Source organism: Triturus cristatus, chromosome 7 (assembly GCF_964204655.1).
Source record: "Triturus cristatus chromosome 7, aTriCri1.1, whole genome shotgun sequence".
In the NCBI taxonomy this organism is placed as follows: Eukaryota; Metazoa; Chordata; class Amphibia; order Caudata; family Salamandridae; genus Triturus; species Triturus cristatus.
Window position 1 is genome coordinate 612,526,894 of NC_140590.1, and position 12,672 is coordinate 612,539,565.

A 12,672-nucleotide genomic window follows, 5' to 3' on the forward strand; every position below is an offset into this window, starting at 1 on the left:
GAGTTGCTTGTGTTCCCATCCAGAGGGGCCCTGACCTGGCAGTTCACAATTGGCTGTTCCTATTGGATCAGGACCAAGGTTGACTTGCATATGGCTGATTCCTATCTGAGAAGACATTGTGGTCAAAACATTATGAAATGTGTTGCAGCCCCAATTTATTACCAGTGGCTGAGATTAATTTGTGCAGTTCACACATTGCTGTCTCTGTTTTACTCACTATACAAGTAAGGTTTCAAGCTCTATTGCTGAATATCTTTTTCCAAACTCGTTGAGTGCTTATGATGCATATATTATCCTTCCTTCTATTCCTTCTTGTATTTCACTCAATACAGCTCCAAGATGCCCGTTACTTGCATTGATTTTAGTGATGGTGTGACTCTTCCAGTCAACCACATCCAGCACAAGGATATCACTTATATCACTTATATTAATTATTCTGTCAAATCCTTTGCAACACACCTCAACCCAAACCAACTAGGTCTCCTGTTTTTTTTCAGCAATTTTCCCATGTTGTTTTTTTTCCACAATGCTTTGAAGGTGTTGGCATAAAGTAAGGTTTTAGAAGCTACTTCTCTTGTGGTGATAATATGTTCACAACAGTGGTTCATTTTGCACTTGAGTCTACGAATACTTTAGTTATAGTTTTTTTTATGAATTTGAGATCGTCTACTTCACTGTCTCCCTCTACCCCAATACATTCAGTATAAACTTTAATTTGTCATTATCCTCTTCAATGCTCAAGTATTTAAATATAATGCTCAGTTTACTGCTCCTGCATACATAGGGACAATGTCCTGCTTTTCAACATTTCATGGAACTCACTCTACAAACAGATCACTAATGTGCATCTTCTCTATGCTCATTCTAATACATCCCTCCTAATGCCAGACTTTTAATTGTTATCTCGCCTGTTCCGAGAACATTTATTGCCATTTTCTCTAGTTGCATTTATATTTTCATACTCCTCCTAATTTTGCTTCTTATTAAGATAATTTACATATTTTCCCTCATTCTATGTCCAATGTCTCTCATAATCCAGAATGCGTTCTCCACCATTGTTATGCAGGTCTCCAATATACTTAGCAGATTTTCTGGGTCTATATGTTTTAATTCAGGGCTAAAAGTATGACACTGCCTTTTTAATACTCTTAGAAAGTCCAAATGTATCTGTACAATAAAGTTTCAACTAACTTATAGGCCAAATATGATCAGTTCTATAAATATTACAATACCTTCCGGTTCCATGTTACTTGCACTATGAAGTTTATATATTAGGAATAAGGTCCTTCCTTAGTCATCTGTCTCTAGTACAGTTCTGGAAGAAGCTTTTGATGAGCCATGAAAGCCTGTGCTTTTGTAGTTGTGTTAGCTTTGTTTTCTCCAAAGGCTTATGTTGTTCAGAAAATGTGCATTTAGACGAGGTGTAGTGCCAGGGTCATTGTCAATAATTCATGAGATACTTCCTTTCAGAACACAATTGAAAATATTTATTTTGCAACTTTTTCATGAACAATTCAAGGGACATAGACCATCACTGCTAGATCAGAGTGTATTCTCCAAAGAATTTATGAAGGGGCGGTGGCTTGCACGCAGAACAAAATGGCAGCAGACTGCTGACTCTGTCGTAACGTGGATCAATTTACTTTGAATGAGCCTTATTAATCTGCGCTTTGAAAGCGAAAGCATTTCTTCATGCTCCACAACATTTCCGCAACATTTTGAGACGGATGTATCAGAACGGAACGTCTGGTGTGCCCTGTAGCCATTATCGGCTCTCCAGTATTTCATTTTGCTGCGTTCAGACTAGTGTCCTAGCCATTTATAATTGTGCCATATGAACTGGTGCTGCATTTGCCTTCATTTTTATACTGCATGAAGGCTGTTTCTATTATGTGGCACTGCAGTTGTAAATGAACATATTCAATCAGTGGCCACAATTTTGTCTGTGCACGGGCTATTATCTCTACAATTACTTCTTTTCGACAAGCTGACTACTTGCCAGTATTTCCTATTGTATTCTTCCTAATACATAATACAATGGAGTGACTTTCCTTTGCTGCATCCTTCTTCTGCTTCCTTTTTGCAAATACTACGTCTGTCCACCTCAGTTCCTTCATTCATTGATGGATTACCTTTACCTAGTGATTCCTTTGATCTCTACATATAAACTGTACTTTGTGCCAAATATCAACATTTACATTTTGAGGTCAAGTTACTGTGTATTATACGCCAACTTATTTATATATGTGATCACCATAGTGTATGGCCAGGATTAGACCAGTCCATAAGATTCCACATTGTTCCATGCACTACGTCAAAATGGGCAGCGATCTACTTGCATCGTCTAAATCTACTTCTTCAGGCCCAAAACCAAAAAGGGTGAAGAATGATCCTCCATCACCCATTATGTCTTCTCATAATCCTGTTTTGTACACTGTCCTTGATGAATTGTGTGGCCCTAATCCTTTCATGAGTGGTACTAACGAAAAGCTTCAACAAATTGAGGACAGTGGATCGCTATGAAGGGCAAGATATTTGAAATGGAAGAGCGTGTTAGCAATCTTCAAGATGCAGTCACCAAGATGCCTTGGCTAGAGCAAGAGATCCAGAAGCTTAAACTTCACACTAAAGATCTTGAAAATAGAAACAGATGGAATAATATTTTCTTATATGGATTACCAGAGAATCTTGAGGGACTGATCATCTTGCCTTCTTGAAGAAATTCTTGCTCAATCTTTTAAATCTTCAGAATAATCTATTTCTTGATATTCAATGGGCACATGGCTTGGGTCATCCACATTCTGCAAGACCTAGAAGTATCATAATGCTATTTTTGGAGTTCAAGACCTGATGCGTGTCTTGAAAGCGGCTAAACAGAAACGCCACCATGTTTGGTCCAGCCCTAATATTTTCATCTCTCTAGACCTCTTTAATGCTTCAAACACCAGAAGAAAAAAATACCTTTCCCTTCAACCTCAAATGAGACAGTTAAATATTTGCTATGGCATTCTACATCCGTGTTTTTGCAAAATTACATATGAAGGCACTTCATGATCCTTTGACGATCCTGTTTAAACAAAATCTTTTATTGAGAATTTTTCATCTCGTACAGTGGATACTACTGTTGAACGTTCTTAACAATTTTGCTATGCACATGTTCTTCTCACTTTCTCTCTTTAATTTCCTAAGTATATGGTTGTTTCTATATATTTTATTTGTTGTCTCTCTGCTTAGGTCCTGACACATCTAATGCAGACTATTCGTGCTCTTCGCTTCAGATCTGGATCTTTATCCTTTGTCCGTCTCTTCATTCTACTATCCATTTCCTATTTCTTCTTTCTATTCTCTTACTCTTTCTCTTGTTATTATGTGAGTGCTTATTTGTTTTTTATTCTTACTATGTCTGCAATGCCTATATGTTATGTTGGTGTTAATACATAGTATATTTTTTGTTTCTTTTCACGTTTTTGCAGCTTGTCATCCTTCCATACCTTTTTCCCTACTCCTAATCCACAATATATTTAACGTTATTTTATGGAACGTTTGTTGCTTGGGACATCCAGACAAAAGGTACTCTCTCATCGGTCAAAATTGAATTCACATGTTACTTTTTTACAGGAAACTCATTGTAATGATGTTGTATTGCTTAAACTAAAACAGCAATGGGTAGGCCACTTGTTTTTTCTCTAAGCATTAACCACAAAGGTGGTGTTGCCATTTGTTTTCATAAATTGTTACTGTTACAGATTGTATCAACTCTTTGTGACAGTGCTGGATGATGGGTGCTAGCTAAAGTTATAATTCATAACAAACACATTTCCTTATTGAATATTTATGGTCCTGTCAAGCCTGTACCTGAATGTTGGCATAACATTAAAATAAAATTGGATTCCAGTGGTAATCTCAACATTATTGTAGCAGGAGATTTTAATGAATGGTTTGATCCATTTACTGATAGGATATCTAAATGCAAATCTAATCCGGATAAATCTCATAAAGCATTTCAATCAGCCATTGCCTCTCATCCATTATGTGATGTCTGGAAAACTTGTAACCCTGATGCTTGTTAATTTACTTTTTCTCTAATGCACTTCATACCATGTCCAGCATTGATTGTCTTTTAGGCACTAAGTCCTTACTTCTTTCTATTCAATCCACAGAAACTGGTTCCATTTTTATTTCAGCTTCTGCACCTGTTTTATCTTTTCTTAATTTATCTCTCAATAACTTACAAATGGATCATTGGAGATTTAGCAACTTCCTTCTATCGGAAAATAATTTTATTACAGAATCCACTGCTTTTATTAATGAATTATTTTTAAAAAAAACATTCTATTTAAACTTCCATTCCTAATTATTGGGATACTCTCAAAGCTTCTTTTTGGGCCTTTACTATACTTTGTTATGCCAAAAGCAAAAATATAGTAAATTCTCAATACAATACGTTACCACAGCAAATTAAATCATTGAACATACTTACTTTACCACTAGATTTTCCTCTGTCCTACATGAACTGTTTACAGCCAAGTCTACCTTCAATAATCTTGCCACCACTGACGCCTGTAATATCCTCCTCAAGGTTAAATCCAAATATCACAGAAGTCAAAATAAAGCAGGTAAAATGTTGGCTATTATTTAAGAATTAAATCTCAGCTTAAAAATATTGGACCCATTCGTAATGAACTGACTAGCAATATCGCACCTTCAGACTTTGATATTTCTGATGTCTTCCAGTATTATTACATATCATTATATTTTTTTATGTTCTTCCTAATACTCCTTCCATCTCTGAGAAATTAAACCATTAGAAGCTGTCATAACTCTTCAAAACGTTATGGAATCTATCAAATCACTAAAAAAAAGCTAAAGTCCCAGGCCCAGGCAGTATTTTCTATTGAACTACTTTTTATCTTTTTCATCGATTTTTGCCTCTAAATTACTTAAGCTTTTGAATTCCTTTTATAAATTCAAAGGCTAGTGGCTCTTTTCTGGAAGCCCTGTTTGTTATTATCCCTAAGCCAGATAAGGATCACACCCTTTGTAAAAACTATCGTCCTATTTCATTAATTAACTATGATTGCAAAATGTTTGCCAACATTTTATCATCTTGCCTTGAAAATGTTGTTCCCCTTCTTGTCAAATCTGATCAATCTTGTTTCATTAAGAGTAGACTTGCTGCAGATAAAGTCAGAATGTTCTTTAGTATTCTTGCATTTGGTAAGAAATATCTTTCTCCCCTTGTGGCCTTATATGTTGATGCCAAAAAGGCATTTGTCCTCTTTAATTGGTCATTAACTTTTACTACTCTACAGTGGTTTGGCTTCGGCCCTAAATTTATTTCATTCATAAAAGTATTGTTGGAACTGGTACTTCCTGGTTGGCTGAGGTGGTGCCCAAATCAGGTTGAACCTACCACTCCTGTCAGGGTTAGGTGATTACACTCTATAACATGTGCTCAACTTTAACCCGTTGACCGCGGCCTAAAATCTGCCGCGGTGCGGGTAAATTCTTGCACGGGCGGGGACACGTCGGCCAACGGACGTGCGCAGCACTACGGAGGTAGTGCTCGCGACGGCCGTTGGCCGACGGGTGCATGGAAAGGGTTAAGTAGCTTGCCACTGAAAAGTCAGGCACAGCACTATCGAACAGTAAGCACACTGATCGGCACAAAAGGGACTTCACACGTGATGTAAGTAAAGAAAGATTGTATTCAACACACACATTAATTAACACAACATGTGCATCATGTGTTTCTGAGCATAATTCACATTTGGAACTATTACTAGCAGCACTAGGCCCAACAGTGTTAAAATGACATTAGTAATATGCACACTTGGTAAAAATTGCAATTTTACCCCCCAGCACCATTATACCCTTGTCAGAACTGGGCCCACCCTGGCAAATAACACAATTCAAATCCACATGTTTCTAGGGAGCACCCCAGGTCACTATGTTATCAGAAATGTGAACACACCAGAATCAATAACATTGTCCAGCAGCTGCATGTGTAAAACGAATGTCAAAACAGAGTATTTGTCCGGTAATGAGACAAACAAGTAAAACAACACCACTATGTGGTGCAACTATTAGCAGGCTGTTCTCATGCAGCACACTCACACAGCACCGTAACATGATGGTAAGAATATCGGCAAGTCCGTATGAACCACACACACTCGGCACAGTACAGAGGTGCAAATGCTATCCGGCAGATCAGTAGATAATACGAATGTGGACCCCGTTACACAATCCCTCCAATATCTCTCAGTTACCCCACATTACTCTGCCCACAGGTTGGAGTAAAAAAAAATATCCCTTACTAGACTGGTTTAAGGCCAAAGTCACACTTAGTCAGGGGCTTGGTGCAGAAGGCTGGAGTAACTATCAGGGTAACCAGGCAACAGTCGACTAATGGGGCGTTGGCCAACACTCAGGAAGATCACTCACCTTATGCAGAGCAGAAATGGACTAGAGGCTGTCCCAGTCCAATCAAAAGGTTCCTCAATTTGCCTTTCGGGACCCGCCCAGTAGTGTTCCTCAACCCAGACACTTACTCTCACCACCCAGGCGCAATCCAGGCGATACTACCTGGCAACACAAAGTCATCAGGCCGGGTGTGGAGAGGGCTGTTGATTCGTCACACTGAGGGCAAGACGGAGCACTCAGTGAGTGGGGGAGCAGTGGTCCCTATACCTCACGAGAAGTAACGTCTGGTGCAAATTGATCAGAGTCACACCAGACAATCCGGTCACAATGAACCACAAGTCGGTTTCTCCATACCTCCCTGGAAATGAAGCACAATGTCTGAGTTGCTATGATAAAAGTCGCATCATATAATCCATCAATCGGCATACCTACCTGGAATGAGGGATAACATCTGGCTTGCATTTATATAATTTGCACCAAACAATGCAATTGCAATCAATCCACAGGTTCGCTGTACCTCCCTGGATTGAGGCAAAACGTCTAGTGCGCGATGATATAAGTCGCACCAGACAATCCGGTTAGAATCAACCCACAGTCTGGTTCACCATACCTCGCTGGAATGAGGCACAACATCTGTTGCATGATGATACGAATCACACCAGACAATCCGGTCCCACACAAACAGTCGCAAGTTCAGCAGTACCGTATGAGGTAGAATGAGCCTCTACTATGAATGCGCCCTCACTCCAAGAGTCGCAACCTATAAATTGGACACCACACACAATGTGCATGCAGTGAGCATGTCACACGAGAGAGATGTGTCACAGACGACGAAGCAGTGAATCTGCTCACCACCAACGAGACACTTGTGCATGCTGAGGCCCCACGATGCAGAGGCCACACTCCTTAGTTAGAGGGCTCCAGACAAGGGAATCCAGTCTCCACATGGAATACTAATTCCATGCTTACATCACGCTGCAGCCAGGATCCATCAGATGAAGTAGGCCCTTGAGAGGGCACCGTTCTCCAGGTGAAGCACAGAGTCATGTATATCCCTCACGGGAGGTCTTTGCTGACCCTGAGAACTCCATAAAGAACAGGAGTACCAACAAGCCCTTGGAGAGCGCTCTTCAGGGTGCCACACAGCAGCAGGTAGTCAGCCCAGGCCAGCCACTATTCTGGGAGGGTGCACGGTCCCTCCAATGACAGTAATCCACCTTGTGCACAATATATTCTTCTGGCAGTGTGCACCACGCAGTCCAGAATGTCTGGTCCCACGTCCCCACAAGTGTATCTTTGCCCTGCTAAAGTATGGCACCAGTAGTTATACTGTAGTGGGCCTTCAAAGTTAGGGGTGGTTCAGAGGGCTCCCCTTTGAACCACAGATGTCTCTCCAAAATTTAAGTCCTGTCTGCCATGAGGTCTTGCAATGCAGATCCTAATTTTTTGTGGGGCCATGATCTGGCTTCCAGAGGCCAAGTGTCAAAATCTCTCCCCTCAATCTGTCTAGCCACGTTTACAAAGGGCAGAGGTCTGTCATTCCTGGTTGCATTGTTTATGGCTGACTCTGGGGAAGGCAAAGATGTGCTTCCCCAGTCTGTAGTGTAGACTGAAGTCAAACTAAAAGGCACACAGAAGAGTTTAGCACAGAGAAATGCCCACTTTCTAGAAGTAGCATTTCTAATCTATTACTATGAGTGCAATAAAATGCTTAGCACTACTCTCTGCAAAAGCCTAACTACTCACCCTCACCACCACAAAAAGAGCATTAGTATTATCTACTTTAACCTCAGTGTGTCAGTACTGGACTCTCTGCACAGTGTACTTCATTTTAGTACACTATATATAGAGAGAGCCAGCTTCCAACATTGGTGGTTCAGCGGTGGGATAGAAGACTTTGCATTTGCTGGAACAACTTTATCAATAAGTGACCACATGAGTAAATTCAAACATTGTCTTTGGTCTAGTTGTATTTTTCAATTGGTCTATTTTTCCTAAATTTATCAAATTGATTGTTGGGCCTTGGCTAAGTCCCTGAAAATAAGGGGATAGAAATGTAAAAGTCTATTGCAATAGTTAGGACAAAGCATTTGGTGTTAGTTTTTTTAACTTCTTAAAAAGTTTCCAACTTTAGTAAAATAATGTCTGATATTGATAACCAGGCTCAGGAGCTCGACCCGGCCCTTTAAATGGAGCTGTCCTATGCCAGGCTAGAGGACCTCTATAAGGGTTATGATATCAATACTGGCAAACATGCTAAAAAAGACCAGCATAGAAGGCTTTTAGCAGAGTTTGAAAGCGATCGTCCAGAACTAGTAGCTCACTCTGGTGAAAATGAAACTGCTGAGGATGACTCTGAAGATCAAGTTGAGGAGGTGGCTGAGTCCATGTACTAAGAACCAAATGAGAGTCCATCAGAGGAGAACCTCATGCTAGAAAGAACGACCAGGAGGTAGAAATTAGAAGCTTAACTCCTGGACATAGAAAGACAAAGAAAACAGATGGCCTTAGGACCTAACTCTATCTCTGGTGGCAGCGTGTTTATAACTAGGGAGAGAGTAGATTCCTTTGATTCCAAACTCCCTAAAGGGATTGTCTGTAAATACTCAGAGGGGGATGACATCACCAAATGGTTCACTGCTTTTGAGAGGGCCTGTCTTGCTAGAAGGGTAGCCAGAAGAAATGTAACTCATTTCTTGTGAGAACTATTATCAGAAAAATGCAGGGATAGATGCCTAACATTGAATGAGAAGGATACGGAGTTTCATGACCTCATGAAGGGTACCCTGATTGAGGGCTTTAGACTCACCACTGAAGAATGCAGAATAGCATTCAGGAGGACTCTAAAAACCCAGAGTCAGTCCTGGGTAGAATTTGTTGACTTTCATTGAAAACACTAGATGGTTGGTTAACAGTGAGTATCTACATGACTATGAAGGGCTGTACAATTTGCTTGTGAAAGAACATCTTTTAAGCAACTGTTACAATCAGAAGTTACATCAGCATCTAGTTCACCTGGGGCCAGTCTCTCCCCAAGAGTTAGGGAAGAAGGCTGATCATTGGGTAAGAACCAGAGTTTCCAAAACTAGGCATGAAGGGGTACCCGCGGCCGCTGCAGATAAGAACAGTGGGGACGGCTGAGGGGGTTTTTGAGAGCTAACCCAAAAAATTATTAATTTCCCCTCGTGGTCGTCTCTCGAGATCCTCCCCATCTTGTCCCACTGCCCCACCACTCTTACCTGCAGCAGCTGCCACTGTGAAGGGATTGCCCATAGGGAAGGGGCCAACAAGACCCCCCAACCCAGAAAAGGCAGTGGATCACTCTGAAAAAGTTAAAAGTAAGGAGTCTCCTGTAGGCTCCCAAAAACCTGCCCAGAAGGGTGGGTCAAAAGATACCTCACAAAATAAAAGTGGGTTCCAGGATAAGAACTGGGACCCCAAGAAAACTTGGTGACTTAACTGCAACAAGGCAGGGCACCTAACCAGGGACCTCTGTTGTCCTAAAGATGAACCCACTAGTACACCTGCAGGGGTTGCTAGTGTAGTTTTAGAGGTAAATCCTCAGATGAGGAAGTCACCCAGCCTTTAGCTGGGAAGTGGGCCCAAAAGGTGATCTGAAGATTCCAGAGGGCAGTAAGCACTTCCAACACATACTGGTGAATGGAATCTCAGCCACTGCCCTATGAGATACCTGTGCCAGTCACCCAGTTGTGCATGACAGGCTGGTTCTCACCAACATTCCAGTTGAGATACAAAGAGCAGGGGTCATTCTAAGAGAGATTACTTATAGGGCTGTGGCAGTAGTGCCCCTAGAAAAAGCTTTGTACCTTACCTTGAGAAGGGTAGTAGTCAATAAACACCTGCTCCTTGACTGTCTCCTTTGAAATGACCACCCAGAGGTTGGTCTGAGCCAAACAGAAGTACTTGGCCAGTGCCAGTCCTCACCCAATGATTTTGGGGGTGGGGGAGGCTGAGCCTGCAGCTAGTGCAGGTAAGCCCCAAAAGAAAAAGACGAGAAAGTGTAGGAACGGTGGGCAACTGTTGGCCCCAGTTCCAGTGAGCCAAGGGGATTCTACCCCAGTAGGAGAGAACTTCAAAGTTGTTACTGGCTAGTCAGGCACCTGTTCAGCTTCAGTTGGTGTCTCCTCAGCGTACAGAAAAGAGGGTGGAAGAAGGTTATTTGCTACAAGATGTAGTAACCCCCCATTCTAAAGTAGAACACGGGCAACCAGAACCCCAAGAAACCTGTAAGCTGGCTCTTTCACCTGTCAGTGAAGAGCTAAATGGTGTGGCTCTGGACACTGACAGCTGTCATTGGTCTCTGCTGGGTGTTAGCCTTTCTGACTGCACTGTCCTTTGCATGGTGGTCTGACCCCATGTCAAATAGTTACGGCCCCTGACCCAGATGGTCATGGTGGGGTTACTCAAGCTGTGGGTAACCTTTTTGGGTACGGTGGGTGTTGCCTGGCTAAAATAGAATTAGCAAATGTGGTCTACTCGATTACCAAACTAAAATTATTGGGTAAAGACACTAAAGAGACAGAAAAAGGGCATACTAATTTGGGTCCTGAAAATGTTGAGGTAAGCCAGCTCCCCAGGGGGACTGACCTGGACAGGAGGATATAAGGCAGAGTAGAGCCCTGCAACAGTCCAACCAGTTCCCCTACTCTTCCTTGCCTGACAGGCTTGGAAGACTCTCCCAGGTTTGGCGGAGCCACCTGGCCTGTGTGGTGTGGGGGCTTGTGTAAGACACTGGGTATCTGTTGCAGTACCCCCCACTTTTTGCCTAGTTGTTGATGCAACTTTGACTGAGGGCCATGTCAACCAGGTTCCAGTACCAATGTTCTTTCCCTAAAAATGTCCAACAATTAGCACAACTTCAGCTGTGCTTATAAGTCCCTAGTAAATTATACCCCTGGTACCTAGGACATGGGCACTGAAGAGGGCACACTGGGGCTACAACACGAGTTGTGCCACCCCAGGGACCCCTCACCAAGTCCATGCACACTGCCCTTACAGACTGTGTGTCTTGGTGCAGAGAAATCCAAAGAGTCTACATTACACACAGCCCTGTGTCACCTACACTGCGAACAAGGCCCTGTATGCCATGCCACCACATACTGATTGAGATGTAGGTAAGTCACACCTACTGCAGATGTGCACTATATCCCATGTGTTATCCTATCTGTATGAGCAGATATAACCCTACAATAAATATCTGAGCCATTCTTGGACCTTGTAATGGCACGGGTAAGCCATAAAGAGTGCATGGGATGGATACTTGCCATTATGAGTTTCCTAGCTGCATGATGGCTTCACTTTACCGGAAGATGTTTGGTACCAAACATTTTGTTTTAATAAATCCTCATGGAAGCCCGTGTAGGATTTATCAATAAATACACAGGAAACCCTTTAGGGGGTTCCCTGAAAACCTACCAAGCACTGTTCTGTGCCAATTTAAACTTATCCTAATATACTTATCCTCCACTACGTTTTCCATCACTTGTGACAAATTCTAATTAAAGATGAGAGCTCTCCCTTGTATTAGTACACTGGTGGAGAAACTCCAGCAGCATATACAGTATTGAAGAGAGGACATCTGGAAACCACTTCCAGCTTTCATTCAAACCATTCCAAAGACTGAAAAACAGCAGAGGACGGACGAGGTTTTGAAACAAACAATTCAAGCACACAAAGCACAGAATTGTATCGTCCCTAAACACAAATCATGAGAGTGCAAACAAATACAGATGCAACCTCTGCCAGGACTACTTTTCTGTGCAACCCCTGTCATTGTTATCTGATATCTGACATACAAGAGAAGAAGCATAGCATCATATATTTTACCCTCAGAATACTCCCGACTCGTATATCATGTTTGTAACAATACCTGGAGGTTATAGAATCGTTTTCTGACTCCCGGAAAGATGAGATGCAGAGTCCACCCTCGTGTGCTCAGGCCTGTGAGAGCTCAATTCTTGCACACACTGATATTGGGAGCCGATGCATTGGTACACTCAGCTGTTATTATGTCTCCCGAATCGTCTGCGCAACCTTTTAATATGATTTTTAACCCCACAGTGTCATCCCATTTTAAGATACTCATGATTAATTGTGGACAGTTATAGCTCGGGATCTGAAAATAAAGATTTGATAGTCATCAGGGTGTTCCCATCACATGATCTTCCACTCGCAACCTGATCAAAATACTGAAAAAAGTAAATGTTGATAATGGATTACAAATAGGGA

At 41.8% G+C, this 12,672-nt stretch overlaps 1 protein-coding gene across 1 annotated transcript in view; it reads right to left on the minus strand.

Moving 5' to 3' along the window:
* Positions 1 to 12,672, minus strand: part of C7H17orf67 (chromosome 7 C17orf67 homolog) — a 169,264-nt gene that overhangs the window by 22,461 nt on the left and 134,131 nt on the right. The gene's annotated exons all lie outside the window — the stretch shown is intronic.